We start from the raw sequence: 21,532 nt of genomic DNA on the forward strand, positions 1-21,532 counted from the left end.
CAGGGTGAGCCTTCAGAGCTGCATCTGGAGTCCAAAGTCACCTCACCTCTGCAGTGCATATGGTAGGACATTAGGATTTTGGGTAGCATTTTGTATTTTGTATTAGTTTTGGGATTGTAACTATAAACTCTTAAAATTATTTGATGATGTAAATATATGAAATTTCATATTATTGAAATTTTCTGTATATTATGTTGAGAAATATTTATGAATGTGCTTTCAGTAATGAAGTAAAAAGAAAAAAATTTTGAAAATAATGTTGTGATTTGAGATTGAGATTTGAGATTGATTTGAAATGTGTATAATGAAGTTTGGATTTGGAAATTATATTGGAAGTGTTTTTAAACAGGTTCAAAAGAACTGTTTTTTCAATTTACAGCCGGCACTCTGCCGGATTTTCTATAACAATTTCGGAAAAATTCAGATTTACCAAAAATTGTAAATAAATGAATTAAAAGGGATAAATTGTAATTAAAATATGAATTGGTGCTCCGGCACACTGAGTGGCATAACTTGCTTGGCTACGCTGTAGACGGGTAAGGGGTGTCACAAATCTAATACAAAAGCCCAGACCTAACTTGTTATGATCAGTTTTGGTATTTATTTTATATCTGGAGCTTCAGATGTCCAAATGAAGCAAACCCAGGCCCAATTGAACCTTAAGAACCACCTCTACAATTTCTATGAGGGGTTGAAGACAAGATTACGTCGTTTTGGTGGTTAAAAATGGCAGTGAAATTGAATTTTTTAGGCTAGATCGTCTGTTAAAACCAGTTTTGGTTTTTAGCCCATAACTTGGGCTGTAGACCTCCCATTTGGGCAATTGGGGATTCGTTAGAAAGATGAGAAGTAGGGCTACAACTATCCTAAAGAAGTCAGAGACAGAATCTATCTTTTTGATTTTTAAAAATTTTCAAAGTTTGGTTCTTATCTTTGGATTATGTTTTTGAGAATAAACATCATCTTTGGAAGCAGCTGGGTAGACACCTTCATTCTTCATTCATGTTTACAATTTTAGATGTCTTCATTATTTAACTTTATTTTTCTATAAGCCATGAACATGAGTGGCTAAGTTTCTAAATTCAATTCAAGAGATTCTAGTTCTTATGCATGATTTGTAAGACCATGTTCTTAATTTAAATTATGCATTTTTGGATATCTATTGTTTTTCAATTTCATTATTTTTAATCTATTGAATGATTTACTAAAAAAGCCTGTTAGTTAATTATTTGATGTGTTCATCTTCATAACCTGTAATTATCGTGTAAGATTGAATGTTAGTAGCCATTAGGTATTATTGATTATGATCTAAGTTTTCGATAATAACCTAAAGAAACAATAGGATGAATTAAATGATTTATGCTTTATAAATTATTGTTTAAGCTTAACTACTTCCTGTTCTTAAAGCAATTATTAAATTGATGAGGATTGCTTAATACTAATTCAGTTAATAATTAGAGTCAACAAGTGTGCTAGGCTTGAATTGACGAGTATAGGGAAGTTAGGGATTTTACCTCACTGTTTGGTAAATCTATGTTAAGTATTCAATAAGAGATAATTATATTTCTTTTGCCTATGATCGAGTTATGCATTGGAATGCGAATTACCTTGGACTGAAGTTTGTTTAAATTGAGAGTTTTATATCTAAATTTAGTTTTTTAATTTCTGAACTTGATTTCTTCTGATTTAGTGTTACAACCCCCTTTTCCTGTTACACACGTGCATGAAATTTAGTAACTCTGTATCTAGGGTTCGACCTGGATTACCACTTATTGCATTCAGAAAATAAAAGAGCATTTCATTATTGGTAATTTCAGTTAATTTTTGGTGGAATCGATAACCATCAAAATTTTGGCGTCGTTGCCGAGGACTGAAAGTTTATTGGATTTCGTGTTTTTAGTATTAGGATATTCTGTTATTATCTTTGTTTGTGAAGTGTTGCTGTTTTCAGGTTTGCAGCAGAAATTATGGTGTTACTATTCATTGACAGAATTTTGGTTGAATTAGGAGGGCATTCTATACTTGTTTTGAAGGAGACGACGTTCTGAAAAAACCAATCAATCCATAGAATTCATTGGCCCCACCCTCTTGAGGCCAAATTCCACCATTTTCTAGGGTTTTGAGGCATTTTTCTGTCTTTTAGTTTGATTCTTTTTGTTTATGACAAGAACTTCTCAATCTGGTGAGTTGGTCTTTGATCCAGAAGTAGAGAAAATAGCTAAACAGTTAAGAAAATTAGCTAAGCAAGCTAAGCAGGCTAACCTGATTCAAGTGCTGAGTACATCTGAAGGAGTCCATTCTCCAAGGGAATTAGGTTCGGATTCAGATTATGAAAATGAAACCATGTTTGCTAGGACTTTGAAAGAGTTAGCTGCCCCTAATCTAAACCAACAGCCTTTGTATATTCAATTCCCTGCTTTAGATGTTGCTTTTAAGTTAAAGTTTGGACTAATCCATTTGTTGCCTAAGTTTCATGGTCTTTCAGGTGAGGATCCACATAAGCATTTAAAGGAATTTCATGTTGTGTGTTCCAGCATGAAACCTCAAGGAGTTTCAGAGGAGCAGATTAAGCTTTGAGCTTTCCCTTTCTCACTGGAAGGTACAGCTAAGGATTGGCTATATTACATTCTTTCTGGATTTGTCAACTCATGAAATGAGATGAAGTGGATGTTTTTGGAGAAGTATTTTCCTGCTTCCCATGCTGCTAACATAAGAAAAGAAATTTATAGCATCCAGTAGTACAATAGAGAGAGTTTGTATGAGTATTGGGAGCGATTTAAGAAACTGTGTGCAAGTTGTCCCCATCATCAAATAAGTGAGCAGCTTTTGATTTAATATTTCTATGAGGGACTTCTACCAATGGACCACTGTATGATAGATGCTGCTAATGGAGGAGCTTTGGTTGACATGACACCAGAAGATACAAGGAGGCTGATTGCTAACATGACAGCAAACTCTCAGTAGTTTGGAATGACAATGGATCACACACCTAAGAAGGTTAATGAGGTAAGTACATCTAACCTTGAGAAACAGATTTCTGATTTAACTTCTTGGGTGAGGCAATTGGCTGTAGGGAACATGCAAATGGTTAAAGTATGTGGAATTTGTTCAGGTTTGAGTCATGGTACTGACATGTGTCCTACATTACAAGAGGATGAATCATTGCAACATGCTAATGCAGTAGGAAATTTTGGACAACCACAACGCAGGTATGACCCTTTTCTAATTCTTATAATTCGGGATGGCGAGATCATCCCAATTTGAGTTATGGGAATCAACCAGTACAAAACCAATATCAGCAGCAGAGACCACAAGTGAATCCTCAAATCAAGGTATGTCACTCAATGAAATTTGTAACACCCTCCCTATAGCAACTTTGTACATTCTACTGTTTCGGTGACCAGTGTCAGTCCGGACAGCTAGAACGTCCGGAAAAATATTTAAACTAAAGTGAGGAACCATAATTAACTCAAATATTAATAAGAAAAATTTAGGAAAAATTTTAGAAATAAAATACAACCAAGTTAAATGAGCCGAAGCCCAAGTGATGGGTAACCTAGTAGGAAGTTGCGGTTCTCGCAACTAGGAGCCCTAGACCTAGGGAAAAATTCATAAAATAATTTTTGGAACTCCAGAGAAGGGTCATTGAGATTTCTATGGCATTAGAATGCCAAGAAAATACTTAGGAAAATTTTTCAGTCAGTACAGACAATTTTGGTCTGTTAAGCCAAACGGAGGGCATTTTGGTCATTTCGCCTTCAGAGGTGATTTTTGGCCGACTTGTCCAGTTAAGTAAATAATTATTATAATATAAAATATAAACAAATATTGCTAAAAATTAAATTAGAAATGTGTAGAAAAGAAAAGAAATTTAAAATAAAAATTAGACTTATGACATAAGCCATGATGTCATAAAGTTTAAATTAAAATTTACAATAAATTAAAGTGCCAACCAATGGGAGCTTGACAAACATTTTAAGAGGATAAAAACTTAATAAATAAGGATAAAAAAATAAAAAGAAACCAGATTGTTCTTCCCAAATTCGGGTAGCCATCTTCTCCCTCTACCATTGAAGAGCTTCTCTCTTTCTCTCATGCTAAACCTTACCTTTTCACCATAAAACCCTAAACTTTCTTCACTAAACCTCTTCCTCACACCTTAAACCATCTCTAGGTAGCAATTAGAAGAAGAAATTAAGGAAATTTATAAGCTCAAGTTATCTCTCAAAAGAGGTTAGTGCCAATTCCTTCTAGAAATTTTATGTATATCATATGTGGAGTAGGAATTAAGTGTGAAAATTAAGTGAAATTAAACAAAAGTTGCATGATGAATTTTTACCATTTTTGGCAGCCATGGACTTATGAGAGTTTTGATGATTTTTTTTAGATTAAAAGAGTATATAAGCTGTCCTTTGATATGAAATTAACACTTAGCACCTTATATTGTAAGTTAATGGAAGAATAGAGGAATTGAGAATTTAGGGTTTTGACCAAATTGAGGTTTTAATCCTATAATGGTGTAGGAACATTTTAATGGTCAATTAGTGACCATTTGGTTATTGGTAAACAAGAAATGAAGTGTGTTTAGTGATGGGATTAGGTTTAGTGTGGCTGCCCTAGGTGACCTACAGAATTGGACATGAGTCCAGTAGGTTTGGGCAGCTATAACTTGAATTATAGAGGTTCAATTTGTGTAAGGCTAATTGGACATGAAACTAGACACATAATGTCACAACTTTAGTGAAGAAACCATGCCCATAAGACCAAACCAAGTGGACCAAAAGCTTGCCCCAATCCGGGTGACCTACAATCTATTTCTGCAGAATGACTAAATGAATAGTGATTATTCATTTGGCCATAACTCAGTGTGGAATGGTCCAATTGACCTAAAATTTTACCAGCAACAAGTTCAGATATAGACCAACAACTTTCATGAAGAAATCTAACACAAATTATGACCAGAACCTATCCAACAAGTGAGTTGCAGTCACTGTTCACTGCACTATAGATATGGTCAGTCCAGAAAAATTCCAATCCGGCCAGTTGTGGTTTTTGAACCATAACTTGAGCTACAAAACTCCAAATGGAGTGATTCAAAAAAGGAAATTCAACTAGACAAAATAAGGAACAACTTTAATGTTGATCATTTTGCCAAATTCCCACTACAAAAATGACTAATGGAACAGTAAAAATAAGGTATGAAAACTGAAAATTCTGCTCAATTAACTTTAAGCTTAGAAATGGTATTGGCAACTAATACCAACAAATTTTGAATGCAAAATGTGGTATGTTGGGAGTATTAAAATCAATGTACCTATTGTCTATGCAAAAGTCAACATTTTGATTGACTAATGAAGTGAATAGTAACACGAAAACTTGAAATTCAAAAATTGTAAAACTCAAAAGTGTAAAATGCCCTAGTATACCTAGCAAGATTGGTTTGGATAGCTTGGCATGCCAATAAGGTTCAGTTAGCAGTACTGCACATGGCATTATGCTATTCTGTGATTTCATGGCTTTTAGCCATTCTGACATTATGTTGATACTTGGCCTTGTGCCTAATATTATTACAGCTTATTAGCTGTTCTGTTGCACATCGGGAGACACATATGTGACTGATGGTGTGACAGCCCGAGGTACTTGATACCCAGTGCCAGTTTACCCGTTTATCAAGTCCAGTCATCCAGTATAGGTTACTTGGGCAACCAAAAATGAAAGTGGATAAATTTAATGAAATAATGAATATAACCAGTACAAAATAAATACGACTACAAATACTCATCGAAAATTTATTTGCAATGAGACATCAATACATTCACTTTATATTTATTTTATATTATTTCTTTTTATTTTATTATTGGCACCACTAAGCATTATTGCTTAGTGCATTGCTTTTGCCACGCGTAGGTTCTGGAGATACTAACCGAGAGCCCAGTAGACCACGCATGGGTGAGACCTCTATGATTCTGCATAGTGTCCGTTTCACCTCACCATCTTCAGTGCATTGGTAGGACACTAGGTTTCATTTTGGTATTTTGTAACTAACTTTTATTTTCTCTTGTGTAATTGAGACTTATGTAATGTATTTTGATGTTAATGTAAATAATGGAAATTGAGTTTATGAATGAAAAATTGAGTATTTATTTATTGCTTGTATATGAATACCATGAGAAATGAATGATTGAGAAATGGAAATGTTGTTGAAAAATATTGAGATTTAGATGATTATTGGAGTTTGAGAATGATTGGAAATGATTATTGGAAGTGTTTTTCACAGGTTCTGAAGAACTGTTCTCTCCATTTTTAGCCGGCACTCTGCCGAATTTTCTATAAAATTTTTGAAACCTCAAATAAATTATAATTTCAATAAATGGTTTAAATCAATTATATTTCACAAATTGTACTTCATAACTTTGAAAAAAAAATAAATTAGGAAGGATAAAAATGATTGAAATAAAATAGTGTGTTCCGGTACACTGTGTGACATATCTTACTCGGCTATACTATAGACGGGTAAGGGGTGTCACATTTAGTGGTATCAGAGCACGGTTTAGGCGTTTCTGGGCCTAGATTGAGTCCATACCATGCATTGCATTTGTAAGAGTCGAGGTGACACTAATGCAGATCTGTTTGTCTTTGTTATTTTGATTAGGATATGGACCCCACATCTCAGAGAGCAGTTGAGGAAGTAGTGGAGAGTTATGCTCCACCTGCAGTAGCTGAGACTGGGGGTAGGGAAGAACCTGCTCCACCAGCTCTAGCAGAGCTCGCCACTGCAGACAGTCGTGTTCCAAAGAAATGGCCGAATTCTTCAAACAAATGGTCAGTAATGCCGCCACCACCACCACCACCTCCACATGAAATCACACTGGAAAGACTAAGAAAATTTGGAGCGTGGATTTCTTTGGCAAGAGAGAAGATGATTCATTCTGACTAAAAATTGGTTGAATAGAACAGGAAGGGTTTTAAAACAACTCCTTTGACCGCAGAGCAAAACCTAGAAGTCGCCATATGCATTTGCAAGATGATGCATATGAATGGTGGGATACGGTGTCTAGTGAAGTGAAACTATAAGTAATAACTTGGGACTTCTTACTCACAGAAATAAAGAAGAAATATATGGGTAGTGTATACAAGGAAGAGAGAAGAATATATTTCATTAACTTTGAGGCGAGACGGTGACGGTGGTAAGTATGAAAAGGAATTTGTCAGATTAAGCAGCTATGGAAGGGAGATAGTCCCTAATGAGGCTAAAAGGTGTAAGAGATTTGAAGAGGGATTAAATGACAACATAAAGATCATGATTACTGCCTTGGGAATCACCGACTTCACCAAGTTAGTGGAAGTTGCAATAAAAGTTGAAAAGGTTAGAATAAGTGAGCAGACCAGAAGAGAGAGACAACAGAAGAGGGGCTCGGGTCAGTCTAGTTCATCTCCTGCACCTGGGAAGAAGTTCAAAGGTCCACCTGCACAGAGTTCAGGTCAACCATAAGGTCAGGGTCAGTCTCAGGGGCCCAGGCCACAGTTCACCCTTAGGAGAGGTCAGTCCACACCATCAGTAGGCAGCTCTCCAGGGACGAGGTTTAAGGGACCAGCCCCAGCATCTTCTGCATGTCTACATTATCTGAAATGGCATAAGGGGGAGTGTTAGAGAGTGACTGGTGCCTGCTCAAGGTGTGGGTCAATAGAGCATCAGTTGAGGAACTGTCCACACAGAACTACTATAGCTGCTCCAACACAAGCAGACAGACTTGCTCCTGCACCATAGAGGAGTAGGAAATCTAGCAAATTTGAGGCAGTGGGACCATCACGAGAGGCTCGCATCGAGCAGCGAGAGAGGCACGAGGCGGACCACTGCGAGCCTATGCCATGAGAGCTCGGGAGGAGCAAGATGCCCTGAGCGTCATCGAGTGCGTTCTCCCTCTCCAATACATCTGTGCATTCATTGGTGGATCCAGGATCCACTCATTCATACATCTGCATCAACCTACCTGTAGAAAGGGAGATACTAGTAGGGGAGAGTGACCAAGACATTCTGGTCACTAATCCATTGGGCCACAGTGTAGTGGTGAACAAAGTGTACAAGGGTTGCCCATTAAGGATTCAGGGGTATGAATTCATGGCAGACCTGATTGAGTTGCCTTTCCATGAGTTTGATGTGATTGTGGGAATGGACTGGTTGTCACGTCATCAGGCAATGGTTGATTGTAAACTGAAGAGGATTTCTTTGAAAACTCTTGAGGGTAATGAGATTATAGTTGTGGGGGAAAGGACAGATTTCTTGTCCAATGTCATCTCAGCCACAATTGCAAGAAAACTAATGAGAAAAGGCTGTGAAGCCTACCTAGCACATGTGGTGGATACTAGGCAGGCTAAGCCAGATCTGTGTGACATACCCATAGTAAAAGACTTCCCAGATGTGTTCCCTGAAGAATTGCCTGGTTTGCCACCAGAAAGGGAAGTTGAATTTGCTATTGAGACACTGCCGGGTACAGCACCAATCTCTATTGCTCCTTATAGGATGGCGCCCACAGAATTGAAGGAACTGAAAATCCAGTTACAGGAGTTACTGGATAAGGGATTTATACGCCCCAGTGTGTCACCATGGGGAGCTCCAGTGCTGTTTGTAAAGAAGAAAGATGGGACTTTGAGGTTATGCATTGATTACCGGCAATTGAATAAAGTGACAGTAAAGAATAAGTATCCGTTGCCTAGAATTGATGATCTGTTTGATCAGTTGAAGGGAGCAGGAGTATTTTCTAAGATTGATCTCAGATAAGGGTATCATCAGTTGAGGGTGAAGGATGTAGATGTGCCGAAGACTGCATTCAGGACCCGGTATGGGCATTATAAATTTCTGGTGATGCCCTTTGGCCTAACAAATGCACCAGCAGTATTCATGGACCTTTTGAACCGTATCTTCCATCCATACCTAGATCGGTTCGTAGTGGTCTTTATTGATGATATTTTGGTGTATTCCAAGACCAGGGAAGAACATGATGAACATTTGAGGATTGTTTTGCAAACCCTGAGAGAAAAGAAGTTGTATACTAAGTTGTCCAAGTGTGACTTTTGGTTGAATGAGATTGCATTCCTTGGACACATAGTGTCAGCTGATGGGATTAGGGTGGATCCCAAGAAAATAGAAGCAGTGATGGAATGGAAGCCTCCCAGAAATACAACTAAGGTCAGAAGCTTCTTGAGGCTAGCTGGGTGTTACAGAAGATTTATAAAGGGATTTTCGTTAATAGCCGCTCCAATGACCAAGTTGTTACACAAGAATGCCAGATTTGACTGGAATGACAAGTGTCAGGCTAGTTTTGAGAAGTTGAAGGTTATGTTGACAGAGGCACCAGTGTTAACACAGCCAGTGTCAGGAAAGGACTTTGTGGTCTATAGTGATGCCTCTCATAATGGGTTAGGGTGTGTATTGATGCAAGAGGGGAAGGTGGTCGCTTATGCTTCCAGGCAGCTAAGGCCACATGAACAGAATCACCCTACCCATGATCTAGAGCTTACAACAATTATCTTCGCACTGAAGATAGGGAGGCACTACTTGTATGGTGAAAAGTGCTACATTTACACAGACTACAAAAGCCTGAAATACTTGCCAACCCAGAAGGAGCTCAACCTTAGACAGAGGCGATGGATTGAGTTCCTGAAGGACTATGATTGTGTAATTGACTACCATCCTGGGAAGGCAAATGTAGTTGCTAATGCTTTGAGCAGAAAATCCATCACAGCTTTGAGATCATTGAATGCCCGTCTATCTTTGGTTCGAGATGGAGCTATTTTGGCTAAGTTGCAAGTGAGGCCAAACCTGTTATAGTAGATTTTAGATGGGCAGAAGGTAGATGAGAAGCTAAAGGCTATTATGAGAAAAATCCTAGAAGGGAAAGAAATTGACTATGAAGTGAAAATAAATGGGTGTCTATACTACAAAGGAAGACTGTGTGTACCAGATAATGGGGAATTGAAAGCTAGTATTCTGAAAGAGGCACATTCCAGTGTTTATGCTATGCACCCAGGAAGTACAAAAATGTATCATGATTTGAAGCTTCAGTATTGGTGGCCTGGTATGAAGAAGAACATAGCTGACTATGTGACTAAATGCTTGACATATCAGCAAATTAAGACAGAACATCAAGTTCCATCGGGTTTGCTACAGCCTATACACATACCTGAATGGAAATGGGATCGGGTCACCATGGATTTTGTAAGTGGTCTACCTCTCACCCAAAAGAAGCATGATGCAGTATGGGTGATAATAGATAGATTGACGAAGTCAGCACACTTTCTGCCAGTTAGGACTGACTACTCACTGGAGAAGTTAGTAGAATTGTATATCAGTGAGATAGTTAGACTGCATGGAATTCTACTTTCCTTCATATTTGATCGAGACCCAAGGTTTACATCGAGATTATGGAAGAAGTTGCATGAGTCCTTGGGTACACAACTCCACTTTAGCACAGCTTTCCATCCTCAGATAGATGGGCAATCAGAAAGAGTAATCCAGGTAAACAATTGAAACCAATTAAACTAATATACATATTGAACTGAAATGGTAATAATAATGTGAAATATATGTCAGGTCCTTGAGGATATGCTGAGGAGTTGTGTCATTGAGTTTGAGGGAAGTTGGGATAGATATCTTCCACTGGCAGAATTTGCATACAACAATAGCTACCAAGCTAGCATCCAAATGGCCCCGTATGAAGCACTGTATGGGAGGAAATGTAGAACTCCAGTTTGCTGGACTCAATTGGGCGAAGACAAACTAGTAGGGCCAGACCTGGTGAAACAGACTGAGGAGAAAGTAAAAATAATCAAAGCCAATATGAAGGTTGCCTCATATAGACAAAAATCTTATGCCGACCTGAAGAGAAAAGAAATAGAATATGCTGTTGGTGACAAAGTGTTCCTCAAGGTGTCACCGTGGAAGAAAGTACTGAGGTTTGGAAGAAAAGGTAAGTTGAGCCCTAGGTTCATTGGCCCATATGAAGTCATTGAACATGTGGGACCAGTAGCTTACAGGCTAGCTTTACCACCAGAGCTGGACAAGATCCACAATGTGTTCCACGTGTTTATGCTAAGAAGATACCGCTCAGATCCTTCACATGTCATCTCCATGGAAGAAATTGAAGTACAACCGGATTTGACATAAGAAGAAGAACCCATACGGATCCTGGCTCGGGAAGTGAAAGAGTTGAGAAATAAGCAGATTCCACTAGTGAAAGTGATTTGGAGGCACCACAACACCGAAGAGGCAACATGGGAAAATGAAGAGACGATGAGGCAATAGTTCCCTCAACTGTTTTTATCAGGTAAATTTTGAGGATGAAATTTAAATTAGAGGGGAAGAGTTGTAACACCCTCCCTGTAGCAACTCCGTACATTCTACTATTCCGGTGACCAGTGTCGGTTCGTACAGCTAGAACATCCGGAAAAATATTTAAACTAAAGTGAGGAACCATAATTAACTCAAATTTTAATAAGAAAAATTTAGAAAAAATTTTAGAAATAAAATACAACCAAGTTAAATGAGCCAGTGCCCAAGTGATGGGTAACCTAATAGGAAGTTGCGGTTCTCGCAACTAGGAGCCCTAGACCTAGAGAAAAATTCATAAAATAATTTTTGGGACTCCAAAGAAGGGTCATTGAGGTTTCTATAGCATTAGAATGCCAAGAAAATACTTAGGAAAATTTTTCAGTCGGTACAGATAATTTTGGTCTGTTAAGCCAAACGGAGGGCATTTTGGTCATTTCGCCTTCAGAGGTGATTTTTGACCTACTTGTCCAGTTAGGTAAATAATTATGGAACAGTAAAGATAAGGTATGAAAACTGAAAATTCTGCTCAATTAACTTTAAGCTTAGAAATGGTATTGGCAACCAATACCAACAAATTTTGAATGCAAATGTGGTATGTTGGGAGTATTAAAACCAATGTATCTATTATCTATGCAAAAGTCAACATTTTGGTTGACTAATGAAGTGAATAGTAACACCAAAACTTGAAATTCAAAAATTGTAAAACTCAAAAGTGTAAAGTGCCCTAGTATACCTAACAAGATTGGTTTGGATAGCTTGGCATGCCAATAGGGTTCGATTAGCAAGATCGCACATGGCATTATGCCATTCAGTGATTTCATGGCTTTTAGCCATTCGACATTATGTTGATACTTGGCCTTGTGCCTAATGTTATCTGACTTATTAGTCATACATTGCCTGCCGGAGACACATATGTGACCGATGGTGTGACGGCGAGGTACTTGATACGGTTCGGTTTACGTTTATCCATCGATGCGTCGAAAGATAGGCTACGTGGGTAACCAAAAATGAAAGTGGATAAATTTAATGAAATAATAAATATAACCAGTACAAAATAAGTACGACTACAAATACTCATCGAAAATTTATTTGCAATGAGACATCAATACATTCACTGTATATTTATTTTCTGTTATTTCTTTTATTTTATTATTGGCACCACTAAGCATTATTGCTTAGCGCGTTTCTTTTGCCACGCGTAGGTTCTGGAGATACTGACCGAGAGCCCAGTAGACCACGGTGGGTGAGACCTCCTGTGACTACGCATAGTGTCCGTGTTACCTCACCATCTTCACTGCATTGGTAGGACACTAGGTTTAATTTTGGTATTTTGTAACTAACTTTTATTTTCTCTTGTGTAATTGAGACTTATGTAATGTATTTTGATGCTAATGTAAATAATGGAAATTGTGTTTATGAATGGAAAATTGAGTATTTATTTATTGCTTGTATATGAATACCATGAGAAATGAATGATTGAGAAATGGAAATGTTGTTGAAAAATATTGAGATTTAGATGATTATTGGAGTTTGAGAATGATTGGAAATGATTATTGGAAGTGTTTTTCACAGGTTCCGAAGAACTGTTTTCTCCATTTTTAGCCGGCACTCTGCTGAATTTTCTATAAAATTTTCGGAACCTCAAATAAATTATAATTTCAATAAATGACTTAAATGAATTATATTTCACAAATTGTACTTCATAACTTTGAAAAAAAAAATAAATTAGGAAGGATAAAAATGATTGAAATAAAATAAGGTGTTCCAGTATACTGTGTGACATATCTTACTCGGCTATACTATAGACGGGTAAGGGGTGTCACAAAATTGTTAAGGTTTTGGCTAGCAATACACAATAGTTTCAATAGGAGACCAGAAATAACATTCAGAACATAGAGAAGTAGATTGGTCAGTTAGCTTCATCTGTGAGTAAGCTTGAAGCTCAAGGTTCTGGAAAGCTTCCATCACAAATAGTTATGAATCCTAGAGAAAATGTAAGTGCTATAGTGTTGTGGAGTGTTCTTCCTCCATTCCCTAGCAGGTTGGCCAAGACTAAGAGAGAAGAACAAGAGAAAGAGATTTTAGAGACTTTAAGAAAGATAGAGGTTAATATACTTTTATTTGATGCGATCAAAAAAGTCCCCATATACGCTAAATTCCTTAAGGAATTATGTACTACAAAGCTCAAGTTGAGGAATAATGGGAAGATCAGTGTCGGGGAAAATGTGTCAGCATTAATTCAGCGGAAATTACCCCCTAAGTGTAAGGATCCAAATTTGTTTTCTATTCCCTGCAAAATAGGTGACGTGCAATGGCAGACTTAGGAGCATCTATTAAGGTTATGTCATGTTCAGTTTTTCAAACTTTAAATTTGAGTCCGTTGAAAGAAACCAGTGTCATTATTCAGTTAGCTGATCGTTCTAATGCTTACTCATTGGGAGTAGTTGAGGATGTTTTCGTGCAGGTTGGAGAGTTGATTTTTCCTGCAAATTTCTACATTGTGGATATGGAGGATAGTGCTCCCACATCAAACTCAGCTTTGATTTTGTTCGGAAGACCTTTTCTAAAAACTGCCAAGATAAAAATTGATATGGATGATGGTACCTTAACTATGGAGTTTGATGGAGAGATTGTCAAATTTAATATCTTTAATGCTATGAAGTATCCTACTGATGATCATTCTATTTTTTCTATTAATGTTGTTGATACATTTGTGCAGGATGTTTTTGAGTTAAGCATGGAGGATGAGTTAGAATGGTGATTAGTTAAGGAATTCAGGAAGTTAGTATCAATCAGCCATTAAGTGTAGAGGTTCAAGACACAGTAATGGCATTGCAGTTATTACATTATGTTCCAAAAAGGTATGGAGTATCAAAGATTGACTTACCTGTATCTCACACAAAATTATTACCTGCTGTTGTGCAGGCACCAGTTCTTGAACTTAAGCCTTTACCTAAGCATTTGAAGTATGTTTACTTAGGAAACAATGAGACACTTCTTGTTATCATCTAAAGTAATTTAACAAAGATTCAAGAAAAAAGATTGACTAAAGTTCTGAGAGTGCACAAGGAAGCAATTGGATGGACAATAGTTGACATCAAAGGTATAAGTCCATCAGTGTGCATGCATAGGATTTTACTGAAGGATGATGCTAAACCAAGTAGAGAATCTTAAAGGAGATTGAACCACAGATGATGGAGGCTGTGAAGAAGGAGATTTTGAAGCTACTGGCTACAGGGTTTGTTTACCCAATTTCAGATAGTAAATGGGTGAGTCTAGTCCAAGTAGTGCTAAAAAAATCGGAAGTCACTGTGGTAGCAAATCAAGATAATGAGCTTGTTACAAGAAGGATTCATAGTGGATGGCAAATGTGCATAGACTACCGCAAGCTAAATTCGATAACACAGAAGGATCACTTCCCATTGCCATTCATTGATAAGATACTTGAGCGGTTAGCAGTTAAGTCTTATTTCTGCTTTCTTGATGGTTTTTCTGGAGATAATCAAATTGTGATTGCACCAGAGGATAAAGAGAAGACTACTTCACTTGTCCTTTTGGAACTTTTGCTTTTAGAAGGATGCCCTTCGGGCTTTGTAATACACCTGCCACGTTTCAGAGATGTATGATTAACATATTTTCATATTACATTGATAATTGCATTGAGGTGTTCATGGAGGATTTTACTGTGTATAGTGATTCATTTGATGCATGTTTATATAATTTGACTTCTGTTCTTGAGTGATGCACTGAGAAAAATCTTTTTTTGAATTATGAGAAGTGTCATTTTATGGTAGAACAGGGGATTGTTTTGGGTCATGTTTTCTCTAATAGGGGTATTGAGGTGGATAAGTCTAAAATTGATTTAATTATGAACTTACCCTACCCAACAACTATGAGGGAAGTACGCTCTTTTCTTGGTCATGCAGGTTTCTATCGTGGGTTCATTAAGGATTTCTCTAAGATAGCATTGCTTTTGTTTAGACTCTTGCAAAAAGATGTTTCTTTTGAGTTTAGTGAAGAGTGCAAGGAGGCTTTTGACAAGTTGAAGTCTGCATTGACATCACCCCCTATTATTCAGGCTCCTGATTGGACTATGCCATTTGAAATTATGTGTGATGTGAGTAACTATGCATTGGGAGTAGTTTTAGGGTAGCGTGTTATAAAGCTCTTTCATGTGATTTATTATGCATCCAGAACACTCAATTCAACTCGGCGCAATTATTCTACAATCGAAAAAGAGTTTTTGGCTATAGTTTTTTCTTTAGATAAATTTCGATCATATTTGCTTGGCTCTAAAGTAATTGTCTTTCCTGATCATGCAGCGTTGAAATATCTCTTGGCAAAAAAGGAAGCAAACCGAGATTGATTAGATGGATCCTTCTTCTGCAAGAATTTGATCTTTAAATCAAAGATAAGAAAGGAGTTGAGAACCTGGTAGCAGATCATTTGAGCAGGTTAGCGACATAAGGAGATCCAGTTCCTTTGTGGGAATTTTTTCCTGATGAGCAGTTGTTTAAATTGTAAGGTATGATCCCTTGGTATGCTGATTTGGTAAATTATTTGGTTACTAAGAATATGCCTTCTGATTTGAGTGGAGCTAGAAAAGAGAAATTGAAAAGCGAGGCTAAGTATTATGTGTGGGATGATCCTTACTTGTGGAAATTTTGTTTAGATCAAATTATTAGGCGATATGTTCCTAATAATGAGATTCAGTCTTTTTTTCCTTTTTATCATGCCTATGCATGTAGAGGTCATTTTGGACCCAAGAGAACAGGTAGAAAAATATTAGACTCTGGTTTTACTGGCCCACTATATTTCATAATTCTTATTTGTTTTGCAAGAATTGTGAACAATGTCAAAGAACAGGAAGTTTAACCCATAGGAACAAAATGATTCAAACCCCGATACTTATTTGTGAGATTTTTTATGCATGGGGTATTGACTTTATAGGTCCATTTCCTTTGTCTTTTGGTTTTGTTTATATATTGCTTGCTGTTGATTATATTTCGAAATGGGTAGAAGCAAAGGCCACCAGAACTGATGATTCTAAAGTTGCTGTAGGTTTTATCAAGTCTAATATTTTCAGTAGGTTTGGAATTCCCAAAGCTTTGATTAGTGACCAGGGCTCTCATTTTTGTAATGGAGCTGTTGAGGTATTATTAAGAAGATATGGTGTTTTTCATAAAATATCTATAACTTATCACCCTCAAACAAGTGGACAAGCAGAGGTGTCTAATAGAGAGATCAAGTCTATTTTGGAAAAAATAGTGAAGCCAAATAGAAAGGATTGGAGCCTTAGACTTGATGATGCTTTGTGGGCTTACAGGACTGCCTATAAGACACCCATAGGCATGTCCCCTTATAGGTTGGTTTTTGGTAAACTGTGTCACCTTCCTGTTGAGTTAGAACATAAGGCTTATTGGGTTGTTAGACATTGTAATTTGGATTCGGATACTACTGGTGTGGAAAGAAAATTACAATTGCATGAATTAGAGGAAATTCGACTTGAGGCTTATGAGAATTCTAGGATCTATAAAGAAAAGACCAAGGCATTTCATGACAAACTAATTCTAAGGTAATAGTTTGTGATTGGGCAAAAAATTTTATTGTATAATTCCATATTGAAGCTGATGCCTGGTAAGTTGCGTTCTTGTTGGATTGGACCATTTATTGTTACTAATGTGTTTCCTTATGGTATAGTTGAAATTCAAAGTTTAGGAACTAATAAGGTGAACTAATAAGGTGTTCAAGGTCAACAGTCATAGACTCAAGCCATTTTATGAGGGGTTTCAGGAGCATTCATTAGAGGAGCTCAAATTGAGTAACCAAATTTATTTGGATTAAGGAGCTTTGCCATGTCGAGCTAACAATGTTAAACAAAGGTGCTACTTGGGAGGCAACCCATGGGTGGCTAGTTAGCCATAATCAGATATGTTTTCTTTTCCTTATTTTATTTTTTTTCTAGGGTGTTTTTTTTTTTCTTTTGCATTTGGGCTTTACATTGGAGACAATGTAAGTTTTAAGTGTAGGAGAAAGGTTTTCATATTTTCAATGGTTTACAGAGTTCTTATGCTATGAAAAAAATTGATGAAGTTTGAGAGATGCATAACATGATTGAATCAATGAACTTGCATATTCAGGCTTGTAATTAACTTGAGTTTTGATTTTGATTAGTTGGTAAGCTAAAATTGGTAGACGATGAAATATTTCTTGTGTGAGCTTTTGAGCCTTGATTTAAATTGACTTCTTATATGTCAATCTTTATTTTTTGTGAGTGTTATTCATTCATGATTTGTTACTCTAGAACTTGCTTTTAATCCAATTGAGGTCACATGATTACATGCGCATGTAAAAATGATAAAGGCAAATTAGGATTTAACCATTTTTACCTTAAAAAGCCAACCTTATGTATTGACTTTAGTGAGCCCCTTTGAGCTTAAATTATACATTTTCTTTGTTAAAACTTGGAATATGAGCCTAAACCTTATTCTTTTTATCTTCTTTATTACCTGAGAACTAATAGAGTATTTGAAAAGCAATAAATTGGGTTTTGACAATATTGTATGGGGTGTAGTATTTGAGTTATTATTGGTGCATGTTTGAATATATATATATAAAGAGAAAAAAAAAGTTGAAAAGAAATAATTGGCAGGGTGCTAATGCTACATGGTAAAAAAAAAAAAATTGTTTTGGGATTTTTGGACTTTATTGACATATATGTGAAGGGAAAGAATAGAAGAAATAAAGATTGTTTCAATGTTTTATTAGTTCTTTCTTTAGCTTCATTTATCCTTATTTCCATACCTTTACCTTAGCCTCATTACAACCATATTTAAAGACCTTTTGATTTATGTTATGCATGTGAAATAAGTGACAGAGACTAGATGAATAAGCAAGCTTATGGTAGTTTCATTTAATGAATTGAATTTGAGTGCATGTTATAAACCCTCCTAATTACTTGAGTGATTTAAGTGCCATGTGAGTGTCTACATTTTTAGTGAGCTACTTTTTGAAAGATAAATTTTTGTTAATTTCAGCTTGAGTTTGTTAAGATACTTTCAGTTAATTATATGTTATGCTTCTTGATTTCTTATCATTTGTTTTATAGTGTACAAATTCTGTGTTTTCATTGGAATTTTTAGGTCTGTTTTTAGATTTTTTTTTCCTTCTAGATTGGTTTAGCTTGGTGTTGCTCGAAGACGTGCAAAATCCAAGTGTGGGGGAATTTTGATGAGTGCATAATTAATATTTTTACTCCCATCATATTTAATATTTCTAATGTATTTTTTTGTCTAATTCAATTTATTAAAGTATAATTATCAATTAGGCATATTTCTAGAGAATTTTTTGAATAATTGTGTTAAATTGAGAAATTTTTACCATTTTCATTAATTTGACCTTTGCTGTATTTTTCAAATGTTTTTGAAGTTGTGGGTCTCCAAATCCAATGCTGTTAAATTCATTCAAAAGCTAAGTCAGAGCACTACAAATGACAAAGAGGGACCAAAGCCTAGATCAGTCTCCAAGGTTGTTAAAATTAGCTATAAATCTAATACAAAAGCCTAGGCTTGACTTGTCACGATCAGTTTTAGTATTTATTTTATATCTGGAGCTCCAGATATCCAAATGAACCAAACTCAGGCTCAATTGAACCTTAAGAACCACCTCTACAATTTCTATGAAGGGTTGAAGACAAGATTACGTCATTTTGGTGGTTAAAAATGGCAGTGAAGTTGAATTTTTTTGGGCTGGATCGTTTGTCAGAACCAATTTCTGTTTTTAGCCCATAACTTGTGCTGTAGACCTCCGATTTGGGCAAATGAGGATTCATTGAAAAGCTGAGAAGTAGGGCTATAACTATCTTGAAGAGGTCAGAGACAGAATCGAAGGGAAAGTGGCTAAAAATTGGCCGTAAAAGCATAATAGAGAATCTGTCTTTTTGACTTTTAAAAATTTTCAAAGTTCGGTTCTTATCTTTGGATTATGTTTTTGAGTATAAACATCATCTTTGGAAGCAGCTGGGTAGACACCTTCATTCTTCATTCACGTTTACAGTTTTAGATTTCTTCATTATTTTACTTTATCTTTCTGTAAACCATGAACATGAGTGGCTAAGTTTCTAAATTTAGTTCAAGGGATTCTAGTTCTTATGTATGATTTGTGAGACCAGGTTCTTAATTTAAATTATGCCTTTTTGGATATCTATTGTTTCTCAATTTTATTGTTTTTAATCTATTGAATGATTTACAAAAAAAGGCCTGTTAGTTAATATTTGATGTGATTAATTGCTAGTTCATCTTCACAACCCGTAATTATTGTGTAAGATTGAATGTTAGTAGCCATTAGGTATTATTGATTATGATCCAAGTTTTCTATAATAACCTAAAGAAACAATAGGATGAATTAAATGATTTATGCTTTATAAATTATTGTTCAAGCTTAACTACTTCCTGTTCTTAAAGCAGTTATTAAATTGATGAGGATTGCTTAATACCAATTCAGTTAATAATTAGAGTCAACAAGAGTGTTGGGCTTGAATTGACGAGTATAGGGAAGTTAGGGGTTTTACCTCACTGTTTGGTAAATCTATGTTAAGTATTCAATAAGAGATAATTATATTTCTTTTGCCTATGATCGAGTTATGCATTGGAATGCGAATTGCCTTAGACTGAAGTTTATTTAAATTGAGAGTTTTATACCTAAATTTAGTTCTTTAATTTCTGAACTTGATTTCTTCTGATTTAGTGTTACAACCCCCTTTTCCTGTTACACACGTGCATGAAATTTAGTAACTCAGTCTCTAAGGTTCGACCTGGATTACCACTTATTGCATTCAGAAAACAAAAGAGCATTTCATTATTGGTAATTTCAGTTAGCTTTTGTTAGAATCGGCAACCATCAATTATACGAGACTAAAGATTTTCTCTCTATGAATTTTGAAATGAAAGATATGGGAGAGGCATCCTTTGTGATTGGAATAGAAATATTCCATAATAGATCACAAGAATTGTTAAGATTGTCGCAGAAAGCCTATATTGATAGAATTCTAGAGAGATTTAATATGCATAAATGTTCAGCAGGAATTATTCCCATACAGAAAGGGAACAAATTTAGTCTCAATCAAAGTCCAAAGAATCATATGGAATGTAAAGAAATGGAATCAATTCCTTATGCTTTAGTTGTGGGCAATTTGATGTATGCTTAAACCTGTACAATTCTTTATCCTCGAATTGATCACTAGAAAGCTGCAAAGAAAGTTTTATGGTACCTATAATGAACTAAAGATTTCATGCTCACTTATAGAATATCTAATCATTTAGAAGTGATTGGATATCCAGATTCAGATGTAGCTGGATGTGTTGACAATAAAAGTTTATTTTGGCTATTTGTTCCTATTAGTTGAAGGAACAGTATTATGGAAAAATGCCAAAAAAAATAGTCTATAATTATTGCATCCATTATGAAAGAAAAATTCATGGCATGTTTTCAAGTTATAATTCATGCATTGTGGATGCAGAATTTTATCTCAGGACTTGAGTTAGTCGACACCATTAGCAAGCTGCTGAGAATTTATTATGGTAATTCCATAATAGTATTTTCTCCATAAATGACAAATATGCCAAAGGTGCCAAGCATATGGAATTAAAGTATTTTGTCGTTAAGGAGAAAGTTCAGAAATAAAGAGTGTCTATTGAGCATAATAGTATTGATCTCATGATAGCAGACCTGTTAATTAAGGGTTCACAACCTAAGACATTTAAAGAATATTTTTTTATAATGGGTCTTGGTTGTATTAATGTATAATGTATTGGCTTTGACACTCTGAGCTCATTGATGTGTTTCTGATATACATTAAAGTATTTCCTATTTCTCATAATTGTGTACACATAATATTTTGAGTGAATGATAACAGGAAAAGTCTTTTGAGACATTATTGTGGACCATGATGTGATAAACATATATCCATTATGTATCTACTATGATAAGTTGCTAGTGTTGTGGTATATGGAAAGAAGTATGTGATTAAACAATATACAATAGCCATAACCCACACTTAGTAATTTATTATAGGAAGGTAATTATGAAGTATATTATGGAAAGGATTTGTTTATTCTATGCGCGCCTAATTTTTATGTTATTAAAGTTTATATCATTTAATTATTGTGCCAAGTGGGAGAATGTAAGATTTTATCCGGTAATTAA

At 35.8% G+C, this 21,532-nt stretch overlaps 1 non-coding gene across 1 annotated transcript; it reads right to left on the minus strand.

Annotated features, from left to right (window-relative positions):
- Positions 1-2,706: 2,706 nt before the first annotated feature.
- Positions 2,707-2,813, minus strand: LOC131175657 (small nucleolar RNA R71). Its single transcript, XR_009145849.1, has one exon. It is a non-coding gene; the product is annotated as a small nucleolar RNA R71 (small nucleolar RNA).
- Between the last annotated feature and the right edge of the window lie 18,719 nt (positions 2,814-21,532).

This window comes from Hevea brasiliensis, chromosome 17 (genome assembly GCF_030052815.1).
Source record: "Hevea brasiliensis isolate MT/VB/25A 57/8 chromosome 17, ASM3005281v1, whole genome shotgun sequence".
NCBI lineage: Eukaryota > Viridiplantae > Streptophyta > Magnoliopsida > Malpighiales > Euphorbiaceae > Hevea > Hevea brasiliensis.